Consider the following 21,741-nt stretch of genomic DNA (forward strand, 5'->3'; position numbering starts at 1 on the left):
TCACTGCTCCGTCCTCCATGCTTCCACTACACTTCACACTCATTCAGTCAGGCTCTCTTCTGGGCATGTGGCTGTGAACAAGACATACAGGCTTCCTGGTCTCATGAAGTATGGTTCTTAGTTGGATAACAACCGAACAAACCGAATTGTTTATTTTGGCAAAACAATTTCAGGTGCTGATAACTGCTATAGAAAGTAAAAGTGAAACAGAACGGGGTGATTTACAATGCCTGGGAGGGGGACTTTAGACAGGACAGTTTGAATGTCACCTCTGAAGTGGTAGAATTTGAGCTAAGATCTGAGTGATGAGAAGGAACCAGGCAGGTAAAAAGAAAGAAAAAGACTTGGCCAGGCAGAGGGAACTGCATGGGCCACTGCCCTGTGAAAAGGCCATGCAGAGTTGTTAGGGAGTTAAAGAAGGTCACCATGACTGGAGCAGTGTAAACAAGAAAAACTGGAGATGGAAATGAAGGCTAAAGAGTGGATAGAGACCAGACTTTGGAGGAGCTTAGAGGCCAAAATAGGGTATTTAGATGTCATTCTAAGTGCAAGGAGAGTCATTGGAAGGTTCCAAGCAGGAATGTGACATCATCAGTGTTTTAAGAAATTGTTCTACACAAGCACAGTGAGACATCACATCATACCTGTTAGGATGGCCATTGTCGGGGGGAATAAAAAAAAAGGAAAGAAGGAAGGAAGAAAGAAAAAAACAAATGTTGGTGAGAATGTGGAGAAATTGGAATCTTTGTGCACTGTTGGCAGGAATGTAAAATGGTACAGCTGCTATGGAAAACAGTATGGCGTTTCCTTTAAAAAATTAAATATAGAATTATTATATCATCCAGCACTCCCAATTCTGAGTATGTATCCAAAAAAACTGATAACAAAATCTTGAAGAGATATTTGTGCATCATGTTCATTGCAGCATTATTCACAATAGCTAAGGTGTGGAGGCAACCTAAATGTCAATCGATATTTGAATGGATAAAGAAAATGTGGTATAAGACCCAAGAAAACCAACTTCCACAGCTTGCAGACCCAGCCTGCCCACATCAGGCCATACCCTACCCTGGGACCAGCTGGGTCCCAGCCCTGCCCACTAGCAGGCCAACACAAGCTTCAGGACATGCCAGACCCCACACCCAACTGTGTCAGGAACCAGCTCCCCCCAACCCCCCTGCCCCTCAGCTATCTGACACCAGCTCTGGGATCCCTGGGCCCTTCAGCCAGATTCCAGGATGTGGCTCTGCCTGCCAATACTCCAGCACTAACCCCAGGAACCGGCTTCACCCACCAGTAGTGGGGGCAACAGCCCCAGAGTCTTCTGGACCCTGATGTCACACACCAGTGAGCCAGCACTAGCCCCAGGGCCCCCTGGGTTTCTGCAGTCAGCCACCTTGTGACCAGGCCCCACTAACCAGCAGCAAGCAGCATCTACAGAAGGTAGGGCCTGGCAACCAACTGGGCCAGAGGCCAACAAAGTCTACCAGATCACCCACATAGTCAGTCTGCCACAACAGAAGGACCCACGTGGCCCCCTTAGGGGGGAGTCCCTAGAGCATATAGCTTGGGTAATAAGAGGAAAGTGCGCTGTCAGGACTTCTCCTACAGAAGGTCACTTCTCCAAGGTCAAGAAACATAACTAACCTAACACATACATAAAAATACAAGTAGCAACTTAGACAAAATAAGGCAACAAAGGAACATCTTCAAACAAAGGAACAAGATAAAATCCCAGAAGAAGAACTAAGTGAAGTGGAGATAGGCAATCTACCCGAAAAAGAGTTCAGAGTAATGATCGTAAAGATGATGGAAGAACTCAGGAAAAGAATGGATGCACAGAGATGGAAGTTTTTAAACAAAGAGAAAGTATAAAGAACAACCAAGCAGAGATGCAGAATACAATAACTGAAATTAAAAATACACTAGAAGGAATCAATCATTTGTAGACTAAATGATACAGAGGAATGAATCAATGAGCTGGAAGACAGAGTAGTGGAAATCACTGCTGCAGAACAGAAAAAAGAATGAAACGAGACGTGGAACCAAGACGGCGGAGTAGAAGGACGTGCTCTCACTCCCTCTTGTGAGAACACCAGAATCACAACTAGCTGCTGGACAATCATCGACAGGAAGACACTGGAACTCACCAAAAAAGATACCCCACATCCAAAGACAAAGGAGAAGCCACAATGAGACAGTAGGAGGGGCGCGATCACAGTAAAATCAAATCCCATAACTGGCGGGTGGGTGACTCACAGACTGCCGAACACTTATACCACAGAAGTCCACCCACTGGAGTGAAGGTTCTGAGCCCCACATCAGGCTACTCAACCTGGGGGTCCAGCAACGGGAGGAGGAATTCCTAGAGAATCAGACTTTGAAGCCTAGTGGGAATTGATTGCAGGACTTCCCCAGGACTGGGGGAAACAGAGACTCCACTCTTGGAGGGCACACACAAAGTAGTGTGTGCATCGGGATCCAGTGGAAGGAGCAGTGACCCCAGGGGAGAATGAACCAGACCTACCTGCCAGTGTTGGAGGGTCTCCTGCAGAGGGGGAGGGTGGCTCTCTTTCACCGTGGGGACAAGAACACTGGCAGCAGAAGTTCTGGGAAGTACTCCTTGGCATGAGCCCTCCCAGAGTCTGCCATTAGCCCCACCAAAGAGCCCAGGTAGGCTCCAGTGCTGGGTTGCCTCAGGCCAAACAACCAACAGGGAGGGAAACCAGCCCCACCCATCAACAATCAAGTGGATTAAAGTTTTACTGAGCTCTGCCCACCAAAGCAACAGTCAGCTCTACCCACCACCAGTCCCTCCCATCAAGCCTCTCAGATAGCCTCATCCACCAGAGGGCAGACAGCAGAAGCAAGAAGAACTACAATCCTGCAGCCTGTGGAACAAAAACCACATTCACAGAAAGAGAGACAAGATGAAAAGGCAGAGGGCTATATACCAGATGAAGGAACAAGATAAAACCCCAGAAAAACAACTAAATGAAGTGGAGATAGGCAACCTTCCAGAAAAAGAATTCAGAATAATTATAGTGAAGATGATCCAGGACCTTGGAAAAAGAATGGAGGCAAAGATCGAGAAGATGCAAGAAATGATTAACAAAGACCTAGAAGAATTAAAGAACAAACAAACAGAGATGAACAATACAATAACTGAAATGAAAACTACACTAGAAGGAATCAATAGCAGAATAACTGAGGCAGAAGAACAGATAAGTGACCTAGAAGACAGAATGGTGGAATTCACTGCTGCAGAACAGACTAAAGAAAAAAGAATGAAAAGAAATGAAGACAGCCTAAGAGACCTCTGGGACAACATTAAACGCAACAACATTCGCATTATAGGGGTCCCAGAAGGAGAAGAGAGAGAGAAAGGACCAGAGAAAATATTTGAAGAGATTATAGTCAAAAACTTCCCTAACATGGGAAAGGAAATAGCCACCCAAGTCCAGCGAGTCCCATACAGGATAAACCCACGGAGAAACATGTCGAGACACATAGTAATCAAATTGGCAAAAATTAAAGACAAAGAAAAATTATTGAAAGCAGCAAGGGAAAAATGACAACATACAAGGGAACTCCCATAAAGTTAACAGCTGATTTCTCAGCAGAAACTCTACAAGTCAGAAGGGACTGGCATGGTATACTTAAAGTGATAAAAGGGAAGAACCTACAACCAAGATTACTCTACCTAGCAAGGATCTCATTTAGATTCGATGGAGAAATCAAAAGCTTTACAGACAAGCAAAAGCTAAGAGAATTCAGCACCACCAAACCAGCTCTACAACAAATGCTAAAGGAACTTCTCTAAGTGGGAAACACAAGAGAAGAAAAGGACCTACAAAAACAAACCCAAAACAATTAAAATGGTCATAGGAACATACATATCGTTAATTGCCTTAAACGTGAATGGAGTAAATGCTCCAACCAAAAGACACAGACTGACTGAACGGATACAAAAACAAGACCCGTATATATGCTGTCTACAAGAGACCCACTTCAGACCTAGGGACACATACAGACTGAAAGTGAGGGGATGGAAAAAGATATTCCATGCAAATGGAAATCAAAAGAAAGCTGGAGTAGCTATACTCATATCGGATAAAATAGAGTTTAAAATAAAGAATGTTACAAGAGACAAGGAAGGACACTACATAATGATCAAGGGATCAATCCAAGAAGAAGATACAACAATTATAAATATATATGCACCCAACATAGGAGCACCTCAATACATAAGGCAAATGCTAACAGCTATAAAAGAGGAAATCGACAGTAACACAATAATAGTGGGGGACTTTAACATCTCACTTACACCAATGGACAGATCATCCAAAATGAAAATAAATAAGGAAACAGAAGCTTTAAATGACACAATAGACCAGATAGATTTAATTGATATTTATAGGACATTCCATCCAAAAACAGCAGATTACACTTTCTTCTCAAGTGCACACAGAACATTCTCCAGGATAGATCACATCCTGGGTCACAAATCAAGCCACAGTAAATTTAAGAAAAATGAAATCATATCAAGCATCTTTTCGGACCACAACGCTATGAGATTAGAAATCCATTACAGGGAATAAAACGTAAAAAACACAAACACATGGAGGCTAAACAATATGTTACTAAATAACCAAGAGATTACTGAAGAAATCAAAGAGGAAATCAAAAAATACCTAGAGACAAATGACAATGAAAACACGACGATCCAAAACCTATGGGATGCAGCAAAAGCAGTTCTAAGAGGGAAGTTTATAGCTATACAAGCCTACCTCAAGAAACAAGAAAGATCTCAAGTAAACAATCTAACATTACACCTAAAGCAACTAGAGAAAGAAGAACAAACACAACCCAAAGTTAGCAGAAGGAAAGAAATCATAAAGATCAAAGCAGAAATAAATGAAATAGAAACAAAGAAAGCAATAGCAAAGATCAATAAAACTAAAAGCTGGTTCTTTGAGAAGATAAACAAAATTGATAAACCATTAGCCAGACTCATCAAGAAAGAGGGAGAGGACTCAAATCAATAAAATTAGAAATGAAAAAGGAGAAGTAACAACTGACACGGCAGAAATACAAAGGATCATGAGAGATTACTACAAGCAACTCTATGCCAATAAAATGGACAACCTGGAAGAAATGGACAAATTCTTAGAAAATTATAAACTTCCAAGACTGAACCAGACAGAAACAGAAAATATGAACAGACCAATCACAAGTAATGAAATTGAAACTGTGATTAAAAATCTTCCAACAAACAAAAGTCCAGGACCAGATGGCTTCACAGGTGAATTCTAGCAAACATTTAGAGAAGAGCTAACACCCATCCTTCTCAAACTCTTCCAAAAAATTGCAGAGGAAGGAACACTCCCAAACTCATTCTATGAGGCCACCATCACCCTGATACCAAAACCAGACAATGATACTACAAAAAAAGAAAATTACAGACCAATATTTCTGATGAATATAGATGCAAAAATCCTCAACACAATACTAGCAAACAGAATCCAACAACACATTGAAAGGATCATACACCACAATCAAGTGGGATTTATCCCAGAAATGCAAGGATTCTTCAATATATGCAAATCAATCAATGTGATACACCATATTAACAAATTGAAGAAGAAAAACCATATGATCATCTCAATAGATGCAGAAAAAGCTTTTGACAAAATTCAACACCATTTATGATAAAAACTCTCTAGAAAGTAGGCATAGAGGGAACCTACCTCAACATTATAAAGGCCATATATGACAAACCCACAGCAAACATCATTCTCAATGGTGAAAAACTGAAAGCATTTCCTCTAAGATCAGGAACGAGACAAGGATGTCCACTCTCACCACTGTTATTCAACTTAGTTTTGGAAGTCCTAGCCACAGCAATCAGAGAAGAAAAAGAAATAAAAGGAATCCAAATTGGAAAAGAAGAAGTAAAACTGTCACTGTTTGCAGATGACATGATACTATATATAGAGAATTCTGAAGATGCCACCAGAAAACTACTAGAGCTAATCAATGAATTTGGTAAAGTTGCAGGATACAAAATTAATGCACAGAAATCTCTTGCATTCCTATACACTAATGATGAAAAATCTGAAAGAGAAATTATGGAAACACTCCCATTTACCATTGCAACAAAAAGAATAAAATACCTAGGAATAAACCTACCTAGGGAGACAAAAGACCTGTATGCAGAAAACTATAAGACACTGATGAAAGAAATCAAAGATGACACAAACAGATGGAGAGATATACCATGTTCTTGGATTGGAAGAATCAATATTGTGAAAATGACCATACTATCCAAAGCAATCTACAGATTCAATGCAATCCCTATCAAATTACCAATGGCATTTTTTACAGAACTAGAACAAAAAATCTTAAAATTTGTATGGAGACACAAAAGACCCCGAATAGCTAAAGCAGTCTTGAGGGAAAAAAACGGAGCTGGAGGAATCAGACTCCCTCACTTCAGACTATACTACAAAGCTACAGTAATCAAGACAATATGGTACTGGCACAAAAACAGAAACATAGATCAATGGAACAAGATAGAAAACCCAGAGATAAACCCACGCACCTATGGTCAACTAATCTATGACAAAGGAGGCAAAAATATACAATGGAGAAAAGATAGTCTCTTCAGTAAGTGGTGCTGGGAAAACTGGACAGCTACATATAAAAGAATGAAATTAGAACACTCCCTAACACCATACACAAAAATAAACTCAAAATGGATTAGAGACCTAAATGTAAGATCAGACACTATAAAACTCTTAGAGGAAAACATAGGAAGAACATTCTTTTTTTTTTTTTTTTTGAAAGGTTTATTTTTTATTTTTTTGGCCGTGCCACACGGCATGCGGGATCCTAGCTCTCTGACCAGGGATTGAACCCGCGCCCCCTGCAGTGGGAGCGCAGCGTCTCAACCACTGGACCACCGGGGAAGGCCCGGAAGAACACTCTTTGACATAAATCACAGCAAGATCTTTTTTGATCCACCTCCTAGAGTAATGGAAATAAAAACAAAAATAAACAAATGGGACCTAATGAAATTTAAAAGCTTTTGCACAGCAAATGAAACCATAAACAAGACAAAAAGACAACCCTCAGAATGGGAGAAAATATTTGCAAACGAATCAACTGACAAAGGATTAATCTCCAAAATATATAAACAGCTCATGCAGCTAAATATTAAAGAAACAACCCAATCAAAAAATGGACAGAAGACATAAATAGACATTTCTCCAAAGAAGACATACAGATGGCCAAGAAGCACATGAAAAGCTGCTCAACATCACTAATTATTAGAGAAATGCAAATCAAAACTACAATGAGGTATCACCTCACACCAGTTAGAATGGGCATCATCAGAAAATCTACAAACAACAAATGCTGGAGAAGGTGCAGAGAAAAGGGAACCCTCTTGCACTGTTGGTGGGAACGTAAATTGATACAGCCACTATGGAGAACAGTAGGGAGGTTCCTTAAAAAACTAAAAATAGATTTACCATATGATCCAGCAATCCCACTACTGGGCATACACCCAGAGAAAACCATAATTCAAAAAGACACATGCGGGCTTCCCTGGTGGTGCAGTGGTTGAGAATCTGCCTGCCAATGCAGGGGACACGGGTTCGAGCCCTGGTCTGGGAAGATCCCACATGCCGTGGAGCAACTAGGCCCGTGAGCCACAACTACTGAGCCTGCGCGTCTGGACCTGTGCTCCACAACAAGAGAGCCCGTGATAGTGAGAGGCCAGTGCACCACGATGAAGAGTGGCCCCTGCTTGCCACAACTAGAGAAAGCCTTGCACAGAAACGAAGACCCAACACAGCCAAAAATAAAAATAAATTAATTAATTAAAAAAAAAAAGACACATGCACCCCAATGTTCATTGCAGCACTATTTACAATAGCCAGGTCATGGAAGCAACCTAAATGCCCATTGACAGACGAATGGATACAGAAGTTGTGGTACATATATACAATGGAATATTACTCAGCCATAAAAAGGAACGAAATTGAGTCATTTGTTGAGACGTGGATGGATCTAGAGACTGTCATACAGAGTGAAGTAAGTCAGAAAGAGAAAAACAAATATCGTATATTAACGCATGTATGTGGAACCTAGAAAAATGGTACAGATGAGCCGGTTTGCAGGGCAGAAGTTGAGACACAGATGTAGAGAACAGACATATGGACACCAAGGGGGGAAAACTGCGGTGGGGTGGGGATGGTGGTGTGCTGAATTGGGCGATTGGGATTGACATGTATACACTGATGTGTATAAAATTGATGACTAATAAGAAACTGCAGTATAAAAAAACAAACAAAACAACTAATACTAAACTTTCATTGGGTTATTTGTATGGAAATATGTTAATATAAATGTTTCAGACATTACATGAAATTTCTAAAAATCTTATATGTTCTGGTATAATGTTATAAGTCATAATTCTAGTTATTACTTTAAAATGTATATCTCAGAAATAACTAAATTTCCTTGTCAATTACATTATTATGAACTTTCATCAAATATTTAACCATGGTCATTTTTAAGTCTTTCGTCATTTACAGACAGTTATGGGTGTACTCTGATGCTTTTGCAAATATGTTCCTATAATAGGGTTTCATCTTCAAGGAATTCATGGAAAAGACTCTGACAAGTACAGGTTTCTGGTAACTGGCTGTACTGCTGAACTGAATGAATAAGCATTTTCAGAACTCTAATGGAAAACTGATGAACTCATAAAAGTGCTTACAAGAGATCAAGATAAAAAAAATTAATTACATGGGACTGAGTGAACTGATGAGGATGATTATAATTTTTGTGACTTTCCGTTTGAATTAAAAAAAAAAAAAGAATGAAACGAAATGAGGACAGTTTAAGAGACCTCTGAGACAATATCAAGCATACTAATATAGTAAGTCCCCTACACATGAACCTTCAAGTTGCAAACTTTCAAAGACGCAAACGTGCATTCACATGTCCAATCACGTAAGTTAGTTCACATGTCTGGTGTACATTGTCACGTGTGTGCCTCCTCTACAAGTGGTTGTGCTTTTGTGTACTTTACATTACAGTACTGTATAGAGTGCAGTAGTACAGTATATTTATTTCAAGCCCCGGATGTCCAGAAGCAAGTGTAAAAGCAGCAGTGGTGTAGCTGGTACTGCTAAGAAACGCCAAGTGATAACGATGGAAACAAAAGTGAAAATAATTGAGAGAGTGGAGTGAGGCAAAAAGATGGTAGACGTCGCTCCTTCTTATAATATGAATTGTTCAACCATCAGCACAAGTCTAAAGAATAAGGACAAGATCATGGAACATGTGAAGTCTGCTGTGCTGATGATGTTGACAATAATTTTAAAGAAGCATGGGGGCTTCCCTCATGGCACAGTGGTTAAGAATCTGCCTGCCAATGCAGGGGACACGGGTTCGAGCCCTGGTCCGGGAAGATCCCACATGCCACAGAACAACTAAGCCCATGCACCACAACTACTGAGCCTGCGCTCTAGAGCCCACAAGCCACAGCTACTGAGCCCGCATGCCATAACTACTGAAGCCCATGCGCCTAGAGCCCTGCTCTGCAATAAGAGAAGCCACTGCAATGAGAAGCCCACGAACTGCAACAAAGAGTAGCCCCTGCTCACCACAACTAAAGGAAGCCCACGTGCAGCAATGAAGACGCAGCGCAGCCAAGAATAAATAAATAAGTAAAATAAATTTTAAAAAGAAGCATGGAAAAGTGATGGAGGAGATGGAGAAACTTCTCAGTGTGTGGATGCAGGATCAGTATCAGCATTAGCAATGAGTCCTGCTCAGCTTAACGCTGATTCAAGAGAAAGCTAAAAGCCTTTATGAATACTTGAAGAAGAAACGTGGCGAAGAATCAGAGGCACATCTTTTAATGCCAGCCATGGTTGGTTTCACAAGTTCAAGGCTACAGCCAGCTTTCACAACTTAAAAGGAAGTGGCGAGGCAGCAAGTGAAGATTCAGTAGCTGCCCGGGAACTTCCTGAAATATTTCAAGAAATTATTGATGAAGGCGTATATTTACCCAAGCAGGTTTTTAATGTGGATGAGACAGGACTGTACTGGAAGAGGATGTCAGACCAAAGTTATATAAGTAAGGAGTAAAAGTTGATGCCAGGCTATAAAGTAGCAAAGGATAGGCTGACTCTGTTGTTTGGTGGCAATGCTTCTGGCTATACGAAGCTGAAGCCTCTCTTAGTTTATCATTCAGAGAAACCAAAAGCCCTTAAAAACATAGCCAAGGGCTCTCTTCCTGTTATGTGGAAGAGTAACCCCAAAGCGTGGGTGACACAGGCCACTTTCCAGGACTGGTTTTTTCCACCACTTTTTCCCAGAGGTAGAGAATATTGCTTCGAGAAGGACATCCCATTTAACATTCCTTCGCTGATCCACAATGCTCCGGGCCACCACCCATTCATGGACGACTTTCATCCCAACGTCAAAGTACTGCATCTGCCCCGAATACTACATCGCTCATCCAACCTATAGACCAGGGAGTTACAGCGACTTTCAAGAAATATTATTTACATCACACTTTTCATCAGGCAGTAAGGGCAATCGATGAACCAGGAACAACCTTGCAACAATTTTGGAAGGACTATAACATCTATAAGGCAATAAAAAAGATTGACTTTGCTTGGCGTGAGGTTACGGCCGCCACCACGAATGGGGTTTGGAAGAACCTTTGCCCATATAGTTTGTTCACGATTTTCGTGGATTTGAGAAGGTGGATGAGGAGTCCAAAGAGGTCTTCAGCAACTCAGTGACCCTGAGCAAGAAACTGGAGCTACATCTGCAAGAGGACAACTTCAGTGAACTCCTTGCTGTGTGACACGAGGAACTTAACTAATGAAGACCTGATGGAATTGGAGGCCCAGAGAAAGGATGAACAAAGACAAGAGAAAGAGGAAGTAACTGAAGAACCAAAGAGATTCACAATGCAGGAAATGGCAAGGGGGTTTTCTTTATGTGAGGGGGCACTGTTAGTTTTTGAGGCAGAGGACCCAAACATAGAATGGTACACGAAGGTTGCAGCAGCGTGGTAGCAATCCAGTGCTACCATGTCATCTATGACAAGAAAAAAAGAGCTACTACCCAGACATCACAGAATCAATTTTTCAAGAGGGTAGATAGAATTGAATCCAGCAAGGAACCAGAACTTGTGCCATCAATGTCAGGCGTGAGTGAAATTGCAGCTTGCCCTCTGTTTCCTATTGCTGATGATCCTTCAGCTCTACCATCTCCCACCTTCTCTCCCTCCACTAATCAGTAACTCTTCTTGCCTGTTCATTCAATGCCAGCCCCTGTATGACAGCTGTTGTACTGTACTACTGTACTCTTCAAGGTACTGTACTATAAGATTAAAAATGTTTTCTTTAATAACTAATGAGAACCCACTGCACAGGGAACTCTACTCAATGCTCTGCAGTGACCTAAATGGGAAGGAAATCCAAAAATGAGGGGAGATATATATGTATAGCTGATTCACTTTGCTGTACAGTAGAAACTAACACAACATTGTAAACCAACTACACTCCAATAAAAATTATTAAAAATATATTTTCTTCATTTTTTGTGTTTTTTATGTATTATTTGTGTGAAAAGTATTATAAACCTATTACAGTACAGTACTATATAACTGACTGTGTTAGTTGAGTACCTAGGCTAACTTTGTGTTGGACTTACAAATTGGACTTATGAATGCGCTCTTGGAATGGAACTTGTTTGTATGTAGGGGACTTACTGTATTCACATTATCATGGTCCCAGAAAGAGAAGAGAGAAAGGAATTGAGAACATATTTGAAAACATAATAGCTGAAAACTTACCTAACCTGGGAAGAGAAACAGTCACCCAAGTATAGTGAAGTGCAGAGAGTCCCATACAGTATGAACCCAAAGAGGAACACACAAAGACGCATTGCAATTAAAATGACAAAAATTAAAGATAAAGAGAGAATATTAAAAGCAGCAAGGGAAAAGCAACAAATAACATAAAAAGGGACTCCCATAAGGCTATCAGATGATTTTTCAGCAGAAACTCTGCAGGCCAGAAGGGAGTGGCATGATATATTTAAAATTATGAAAAGGGGACTTCACTTGTGGTCCAGTGGGTAAGACTCCACACTCCCAGTGCAGGGGCCCGGGTTTGATCCCTAGTCAGGGAACTAGATCCCACATGCATGCTGCAACTAAGAGTCTGCATGCCGCAACTAAGAAGTCTGCATTGCTGCAACTAAAGATCCCACATGCCACAACTAAGACCTGGCACAGCCTAAATAAATAAATAAATAATAAATAAATTTTGTTTAAAAATGATGAAAAGGAAAAATCTAAACCAAGAATAGTCTACCCAGTAAGGATCTTGTTCAGATTTCATGGAGAAATGAAGAGCTTTACAGACAAGCAAAAGCTAAAAGAGTTCAACAGCACAAAACCAGATTTACAAGAAATATTAAAGGAACTCTCTAGGTGGAAAAAAAAAGACCACAGCTAGAAATAAGAAAACTATGAAAAAGTTCACCAGTAAAGGCAAACATACAAAAAAGGTAGGAAATCATCCACACACAAAGCTAGTAGTCAGGTTAAAAGACAAAAGTAATAAAATCACCTACAACCACAATAAACAGTAAAGGGATACACAAAACAATTAGCTGTAAAATATGATATCAAAAACAGTAATTATGAGGGGAAGAGTACAAATGTAGGTTTTTTTTTAATGTACTTGAAATTAAGAGATCAGCAACTTTAAACAATCATACACACATATATATAGACTGCTGAATAAAAACCTGATGGTAACTACAAAACAAAAATCTATAATACACACACAAAAAAGAAAAGGAAATCCAAACATAACACTAAAGACAGTCATCCCCAGAATTGCCAAAGCAATCCTGAGGAAAAAGAACAAAGTAGGAGGCATAACCTTCCCAGACTTCAGACAAAACTACAAAGCTACAGTAATCAAAACAGCATGGTACTGGCACAAAAACAGACATGGATCAATGGAACAGAATAGAGAGCTCAGAAGTAAACACACACACCTATGGTCAATTAATCTTCGACAAAGAAGGCAAGAATATACAACGAGGAAAAGACAGTATCTTCAGCAAGTGGTGCTGGGAAAGTTGGACAGCCACATGCAAATCAATGAAGTTAGAACACACCCTCACCCATACACAAAAATAAACTCAAAATGGCTTAAAGACTTAAGTATAAGACAAGACACCATAAAACTCCTAGAAGAGAACATAGGCAAAACATTCTCTGACATAAATCGTACCAGTGTTTTCTTAGGTCAGCCTCCCAAGTCAATAGAAATAAAAGCAAAAATGAAAAAATGGGACCTAATTAAGCTCATATGCTTTTGCAGAGCAAAGGAAACCATAAAGAAAACAAAAAGACAACCTATGGACTGGGAGAAAATATTTGCAAATGATGCAACCAACAAGGGATTAATTTCCAAAATATACAAATATACAATAACAACAACAACAACAAAAAACAATCCAATTGAAAAATGGACAGAAGACCTAAATAGACACTTCTCCAAAGAAGACATACACATGGCCAATAGGCACATGAAAATATGCTCACCATCGCTAATTATTAGAGAAATGCAAATCAAAACTATAATGAGGTACCACCTCAAACCAGTCAAAATGGCCATCATTAAGAAGTCTACAAATAATAAATGCTGGAGAGGGTGTGGAGAAAAGGGAACCCTCTTACACTGTTGGTAGGAATGTAAACTGGTGCAGCCATTACGGAAAACAGTATAGAAGTTCCTCAAAACACTAAAAATAGAATTACCATATGATCCAGCAGTACCACTCCTGGGCATATACCCAGATAAAACTATAATTCAAAAAGATGCATGCACCCTATGTTCATAGCAGCACTATTTACAATAGCCAAGACATGGAAACCTAATTGTCCATTGACAGATGAATGGATAAAGAAGATGTGGTACATATATACAATGGAATATTACTCAGCCATAAAAAAGAATGAAAATATGCCATTTGCAGCAACATGGATGGACCTAGAGTTTATCATACTAAGCGAAGTAAGTCAGAAAGAGAAAGACAAATACCATATGATATCACTTACATGTGGAATCTAAAACACAACACAAATGAACTTATCTACAAAACAGAAACAGACTCACAGAAACAGAGAACAGACTTGTGGTTGCCAAGGGAGGGGGGGTAGGGAAGGGAAGGATTCAAGTTTGTGATTAGCAGATGCAAACTATCATATATAGGATGGATAAACAACAAGGTCCTACTTTATATCACAGGGAACCATGTTCAATATCCTGTGATAAACCATAATGGAAAAGAATATGAAAAGGAGTATGTGTGTATATATATATATATATATATATATATATATATATATATATATATATATATACACACATACATATATATAAAGAATATATATAAAAGTGAGTCACATTGCTGTACAGCAGAAATTAACACAGCATTGTAAATCAACTATACTTCAATAAAATTTTCAAAAATTAAAATAAAAAATAAAGATAGTCATTAAATTACATGAGAACAAAAGAAGAAAGAAAAAAGATCTATAAAAATAAACTCAAAACAATTAACAAAATGGCAATAAGACCATACATAATGGCAATAAGACCATACATATCAATAATTACCTTAACTGTAAATGGACTAAATGCTCCAACCAAAAGACACAGAGTGGCTGAATGGATACAAAAACAAGACCCATATATATGATGCCTATAATAGATTCACTTCAGATCTAGAGACACACACACAGACTGAAAGTGAGGGGATCAAAAAATGTATTCCTTGCAAATGGAAATCAAAAGAAAGCCAGAGTAGTAATACTTCTATCAGACTAAATAGACTTTAAAATAAAGACTATTACAAAAGACAAAGAAGGACACTACACAGTGATCAAGGGATCAATCCAAGAAGAAGATATAACAATTGTAAACATGTATGCACCCAACATGGGAGCACCTAAATATATAAAGCAAATATTAACAGACATAAAAGGAGAAATCAACAGTAACACAATAATAGTAGAGGATTTTAACACCCCACTTACACCAATGGACGGATCATCTAGACAGAAAATCAATAAGGAAACACTGGCCTTAAATGACACATTATACCAAATGGACTTAACATATAGAGAGCATTCCATCCAAAAGCAGCAGGATACACACTCTTTTCAAGTGCACATGGAGCACTCCCCAGGATAGATCACATGCTGGACCACAAAACAAGCCTAAGTAAATTTTTTTTAATTGAAATCATATCAAGCATCTTTTCCAACCACAACCATATGAGACTAGAAATCAACTGCAAGAAAAAAAACTGCAAAAAAACACAAACAGTGAAGGCTAAACAATATGCTACTAAACAGCAAATGAATAACTGAAGAAATCAAAGAGGACATCAAAAAATACCTAGAGATAAATGAAAACAAAAACACAATGATCCCAAACCTAAGAGATGGCAGCAAAAACAGTTCTAAGAGGAAAGTTTAGAGCAATACAAGCTTTCCCCAGGAAACAAGAAAAGCAACCAAAACTTACACCTTAGGTTGCTTATCTGAAGACTATCACCCTGATACCAAAACCAGACAAAGATATCACAAAAGAGAGAATTACAGGTCAATATCACTGATGAACATAGATGTAAAAATCTTCAATACCAGCACACTGAATCCAACAATACAATAAAAGGATCATACACCATGATCAACTGGGATTTATCTCAGTGATGCAAAGATATTTTAATATTTGCAAATCAATCAATGTGACACACCACATTAATAAGTTGAGGAGGGCTTCCCTGGTGGCACAGTGGTTGAGAATCTGCCTGCCAATGCAGGGGACACGGGTTCGAGCCCTGGTCTGGGAGGATCCCACATGCCGCGGAGCAACTGGGCCCATGAGCCACAATTACTGAGCCTGCGCGTCTGGAGCCTGTGCTCCGCAACAAGAGAGGCCGTGATAGTGAGAGGCCCGCGCACCACGATGAAGAGTGGCCCCCGCTTGCCACAACTGGAGAAAGCCCTCACACAGAAACGAAGACCCAACACAGCCATAAATAAATAAATAAATAAATAAAAATAGCTTTAAAAAAAAAATAATAAGTTGAGGAATAAAAACTATATGTTCATCTCAATAGATGCAGGAAAATCTTTTGATAAAGTTCAACATCCATTTATGATAAAAACTCTCCAGAAAGTGGGCATAGAGGGAATATACATCAACATAATAGAGGCCATATATGACAAAACCACAGCTAACATCATACTCAACGGTGAAAAGCTGAAAGCATTTCCTCTAAGATCAGGAACAAGACAAGGATGCCCACCTTTTATTCACCATTTTTTTTCATAAATTTATTTATTTTTGGCTGCATTGGGTCTTTGTTGCTGCGCACGGGCTTTCTCTAGTTGCGGCGAGCAGGGGCTACTCTTTGTTGTGGTGCGCAGCGCTTCTCACTGCGGTGGCTTCTCATTGTGAAGCACGGGCTCTAAGCACGTGGACTTCAGTAGTTGTGGCTCGCAGGCTCTAGAGCGCAGGCTCAGTAGCTGTGGCACACGGGCTTAGTTGCTCCGTGGCATGTGGGACCTTCCCAGACCAGGGCTCAAACCCGCGTTCCCTGCGTTGGCAGGCAGATTCTTAAACACTGTGCCACCAGGGAAGCCCTATTCACCAATTTTATTCAATAATTTTGGAAGTCCTAGCCACAGCAATCAGAGAAAAAAAAAAAGAAATAAAAGGAATCCAAACTACAAAGGAAGAAGTAAAACTGCCACTGTTTGCAGATGACATGATACTATACATAGAAAATCCTAAAGACACCACCAGAAACTAGACCGCATCATTGAATTTGGTAAAGTTACAAGATACGAAATTAATGTATAGAAATCTGTTGTATTTCTATACACTAACAATAAACTATCAGAAAGAGAAATTAAGAAAACAATCCCATTTACCATCTCATCAAAAAGAGTAAAATAGCTAGGCATAAACCTATCTAAGGAGGTAAAAGATCTATACTCAGAAAACTATAAGACACTGATGACAGAAATTGAAGACAACACAAACAGCTGGAAAGATATACCATGTTCTTAAAATGGAAGAATTAATATTGTTAAAATGACCATACTATCCAAGGCAATCTGCAGATTCAGTGCAATCCCTATCAAAATACCAATGGCATTTATCACAGAACTAGAACAAATAATTCTGAAATCTGTATGAAAACAAAAAAGACCTTGAATAGCCAAAGCAATCTTTAGAAAGAAGAACAGAGCTAGAGGTATCATGCTCTCTGACTTCAGACTATACTATAAATCTACAGTAATCAAAACAGTATGGTATTAGCACAAGTACAGACACATAGATCAGTGGAACAGAATAGAGAGCCCAGAAATAAACCCATGTATTTATGGTCAATTAATCTATGACAATGGTGGCAAGAATATACAATGGAGAAAAGACAATGTCTTCAATAAGTGGTTCTGGGAAAACTGAACAGCTACGTGTAAAATAATGAAATTGGAACATTCTCTAACAGCATATACAAAAATAAACTCAAAATGGATGAAAGACCTTAATGTAAGACCAGATACCATAAAACTCCTAGAGGAAAACATAGGCAGAACACTCTTTGACATAAATCGTAGCAATGTTGTTTTGGATCCATCTCCTAAAGCAAAGGCAATAAAAGCAAAAATAAACAAATGGGATCTAATTAAACTTAAAAGCTTTTGCACAGCAAAAGAAACCACTGACAAAATGAAAAGACAACCTACTGAATGGGAGAAAATATTTGTAAATGATATGACTGATAAGGGGTTAATATCCAACATATATAAACAGCTCATAGGACTCAACATCAAAAAAAAAAACTAGATTAAAATATGGGAAGAACTGAATAGACATTTTTCCAAAGAGGACATGTAAACGGCCAACAGGCACATGAAAAGATGCTCAACATTGCTAATCATCAGGGAAATGCAAATCAAAACTTCCATGAGATAGCATCTCACACCTGTCAGAATGACTATCATCAAAAAGACCACAAATAACAAATGTTGTCAAGGATGTGGAGAAAAGGGAACCATCGTACACTGTTGGGGGGAATGTGAATTGGTGCAACCACTCTGGAAAACATTATGGAGGTTCCTCAAAAAACTAAAAATATAACTACCATATGATGCAGCAATTCTACTCCTGAGTATATATCTGAAAAAAACAAGAACACTAATTTGAAAAGATACACTCACCTCAATGGTCATAGCAGCATTATTTACAATCACCAAGCTATGGAAGCAAACTAAGTGTCCAGCAACAGATGAATGAATGGATAAAAAGATGTGGTTATACATATATATATATATATATATATATATATATATATATATATATATATATATATATATACAATGGAATACTACTCATCATAAAAATGAAATTTTGCCATTTGCAGCAACATGGATGGACTTGGAGGGCATTATGACAAGTGAAATAAGTCAGACACAGAAAGATAAATACTGTATGATATCACTTATATGTGGAATCTAAAAAATACAACAAAGTAGTGAATGAAACAAAAAAGAAGCAGACTCATAGATACAGAAACAAACTCGTGATTCCCAGGAGGGACAATATGGGGGGAGGGGATTAAGAGGTACAAACATTAGGTATAAAGTAAGTTACATATATTGTACAACAGGATATATTGTACAACAGGGGGAATATAGCAAATATTTTATAATAACTATAAATGGAGTATAACCTTTAAAATTATGAATCACTATATTGTACACCTATAACATAATATTTTATATCAACTATACTTCAATTTTAAAAAAACATGGAAAAGAAAATGCGTTATATACATACAATATTATTCAGCCTTAAAAAAGAAAGAAGTCCTTGGCATATGCTATTACATGGATGAACCTTGAGGACATTATGGTAAGTGATACAAGCCAGTCACAAAAAGACAAATACCATATGATGCCACTTATATGAGGTATTTAAAGTAGTCAGACTCTTAGAAACAGAAAGTAGAATGGTAGTTACCAAAGGCTGGGGGGGGGGGAGGGAAAATGGGAGTTGTTACTCATTGGTACAGGGTTTCACTTTTGCAAGATGGAAAAGCTGTAGAGATCTGTTGCATGACAATGTGCACATAGATAACACTACTGTACATTTAAAAATGGTAATATGATGGTAAATTTTATGTTATGTGTTTTTTAACACAATAAGGAAAAAGAATCACTCTAGATGCTGTAAGAGTTATGTGGGGGGGGTGGGTGGAGAAGTTGGGAGGCAATTGCAATAGTGAAGTGAGAGACCACAAAAAGAAGCAACAGCAAGAGATGAGGGTGGCTTGGACTAGATGGCCTTGTCGTTGGAGAGGAAAGGATGGATTGGGCGTATATTTTAAAGTCAACAGGATTTGCAGATGAATTATATATGGGGATTAAAAAAAAGGAGTAAGGTATTGAGAATAGCTTCTAGGTTGTTTTTCTTTTTTATGAGCAACAAGGTGGACGATATTGACATTTACTTAGTAAGAAAGACTGGGGAGACGAAGAGGTTGGCAAACAGGGGTGCAACCAAGAATTCAGGTTTGAACTTACTTAAGATGGCTGTTAGATTTCCAAGTGGAGAAATCTAGAAGGCAGTTGGATTTGAAGATCAGGGGGGTATTTCTGGCCAGAAGATGGAAATTTGGAATTTAAAGCTATGGGACTGAAAGAGATCTCCTGGATATAGAAAGGAAGAAAGCCAAGAACCACGCCCGGGAGAGCTCTAGCTTGTAGAGCTTTGGCGGAATGAGGACTTAGCAGAGGAGACCCAGAAGCAACAGCCAGAGAGGAGGAGGAAGAAAACCAGGAGAGTGTAACATTATCAGTGCCAAGAGAAGAAATCAGTGGCATTTGTAGAATGTCTTCACTAACAAAAATATGATGAAATAATAAGAATAGCTAACATTTGTTAAATACTTTCTATGTGCCAAGCACTGTGTTTACTACTTTCACATGATCTGATTTAATCTTATAAGGTGGGAATCATCATTATCCTCATTTTTCATATTAAAAAAACCCAAATTCTAAGGCTTAAAGAAATGATCTCTTCTGAAATCACACAGTTAATGCATGTTGAGTCAGCATCTGGACCTAGATCTACTGCCTACAGAACCCCATATTTAACTATCATCTTCCCCCTTTTTTTCCACAACTAACATATAAATTTTTAAAAGAGATTTCTTATTCATTTTTGTATTCTCCAGAATTTAACTGAATGCTGAATGTTTATTTAGTAGACTCATTTGCAGGAAGAAAAATTTCAGGCAAAGAGGAAGCACTGAATAAGTAGTTGCAATTAATTTGTAGATTTTAATATCTTATTTGTAATTTTCACAACTACATAATATTCCATTGAGTCTCCAATGTTTTTGTTCTTTTAGTAGCAATACTCTGGATCTCTGCATATATTACATATTTTCTATCACCCTATTACTTGCAGTGGGTACACAAGGGTAGAACTATCTGCGAGGTCAAAGGGTATGAGCAGTTTCAGAACTTTATTAATGTTGTCAGATTCCTGGGTGCCCAGGATTAGAAGCAAAGCTAAAGGAAATGATGAAACAAACATATTTTTATAGAGGTTCAATCTGTTCACCTGGCCTTATTACACCAAATGCTATCATGCTAACCAGAGAATAAGCCATCATCATTGACATGAGTGGTTGGGGCTTGAAGGAAATAGGCTCAAGCCACAAGTATTACTACACATGGAAAATCTGACACTTGTCATTTGCCTCCATACCTTTGGACTGCAGCATCACTGCAATTTAACAGGAGAAAAGCTGGAGAAGGTGTTACCAAATGTCAGGGATCAATGGAGAAAGAAGGCAGTTCTCTAGAAAAGAATACCTCCTCTGAAGAAGTGTCAAGGTCATAAGGCATGAAATTCTCTGACTTAAAGTGCCTAGTAATCCTTGGCTGTCTATTATGCTAAGTGAAATAAGACAGAGAAAGACAAATACTACATGATATCACTTATATGTGGGATCTAAAAAATAAAACAAACTAGTGAATATAACAAAAAAGACGTACAGATATAGAGAACAAAATAGTGGTTACCAGTAGGGAGAGTGAAGGGGGGAGGGGGAAGATACGCATAGGGTATTAAGAGGTATTATGTATAAAATAAATAAGCTACAAGGATGTATTGCGGAATATAGCCAATATTTTATAATAACTATAAAAAAAGTATAACCTTTAAAAATTGTGAATCGGCATGTTATACACCTGTAACTTATATAATATTGTACATCAATTATACCTCAATAAAAAATAATAAATAAAAATAAGCACTAAAGAGCAACACTAAAAAACTCATTGTCATAGAAACATTATTCTTAATAGCCAAATGGTTGAAACAACCCAAATGTCCATCAGCTGATGGAAAAATGGATAAATAAAATGTCGTATACAGAGGCTCCAATCAAGATGGCAGAGTAGAAGGATGTGGAACTCACCCCCTCCCACAAATACATTAAAAATACACTTACAAATGATACAGTTCTCACAGAATACCTACTGAACACTAGCAGAAGACCTCAAACACCTGAAAGGACAAGAAAGAT

This window comes from Balaenoptera musculus, chromosome 10 (genome assembly GCF_009873245.2).
Source record: "Balaenoptera musculus isolate JJ_BM4_2016_0621 chromosome 10, mBalMus1.pri.v3, whole genome shotgun sequence".
Taxonomy (NCBI): domain Eukaryota; kingdom Metazoa; phylum Chordata; class Mammalia; order Artiodactyla; family Balaenopteridae; genus Balaenoptera; species Balaenoptera musculus.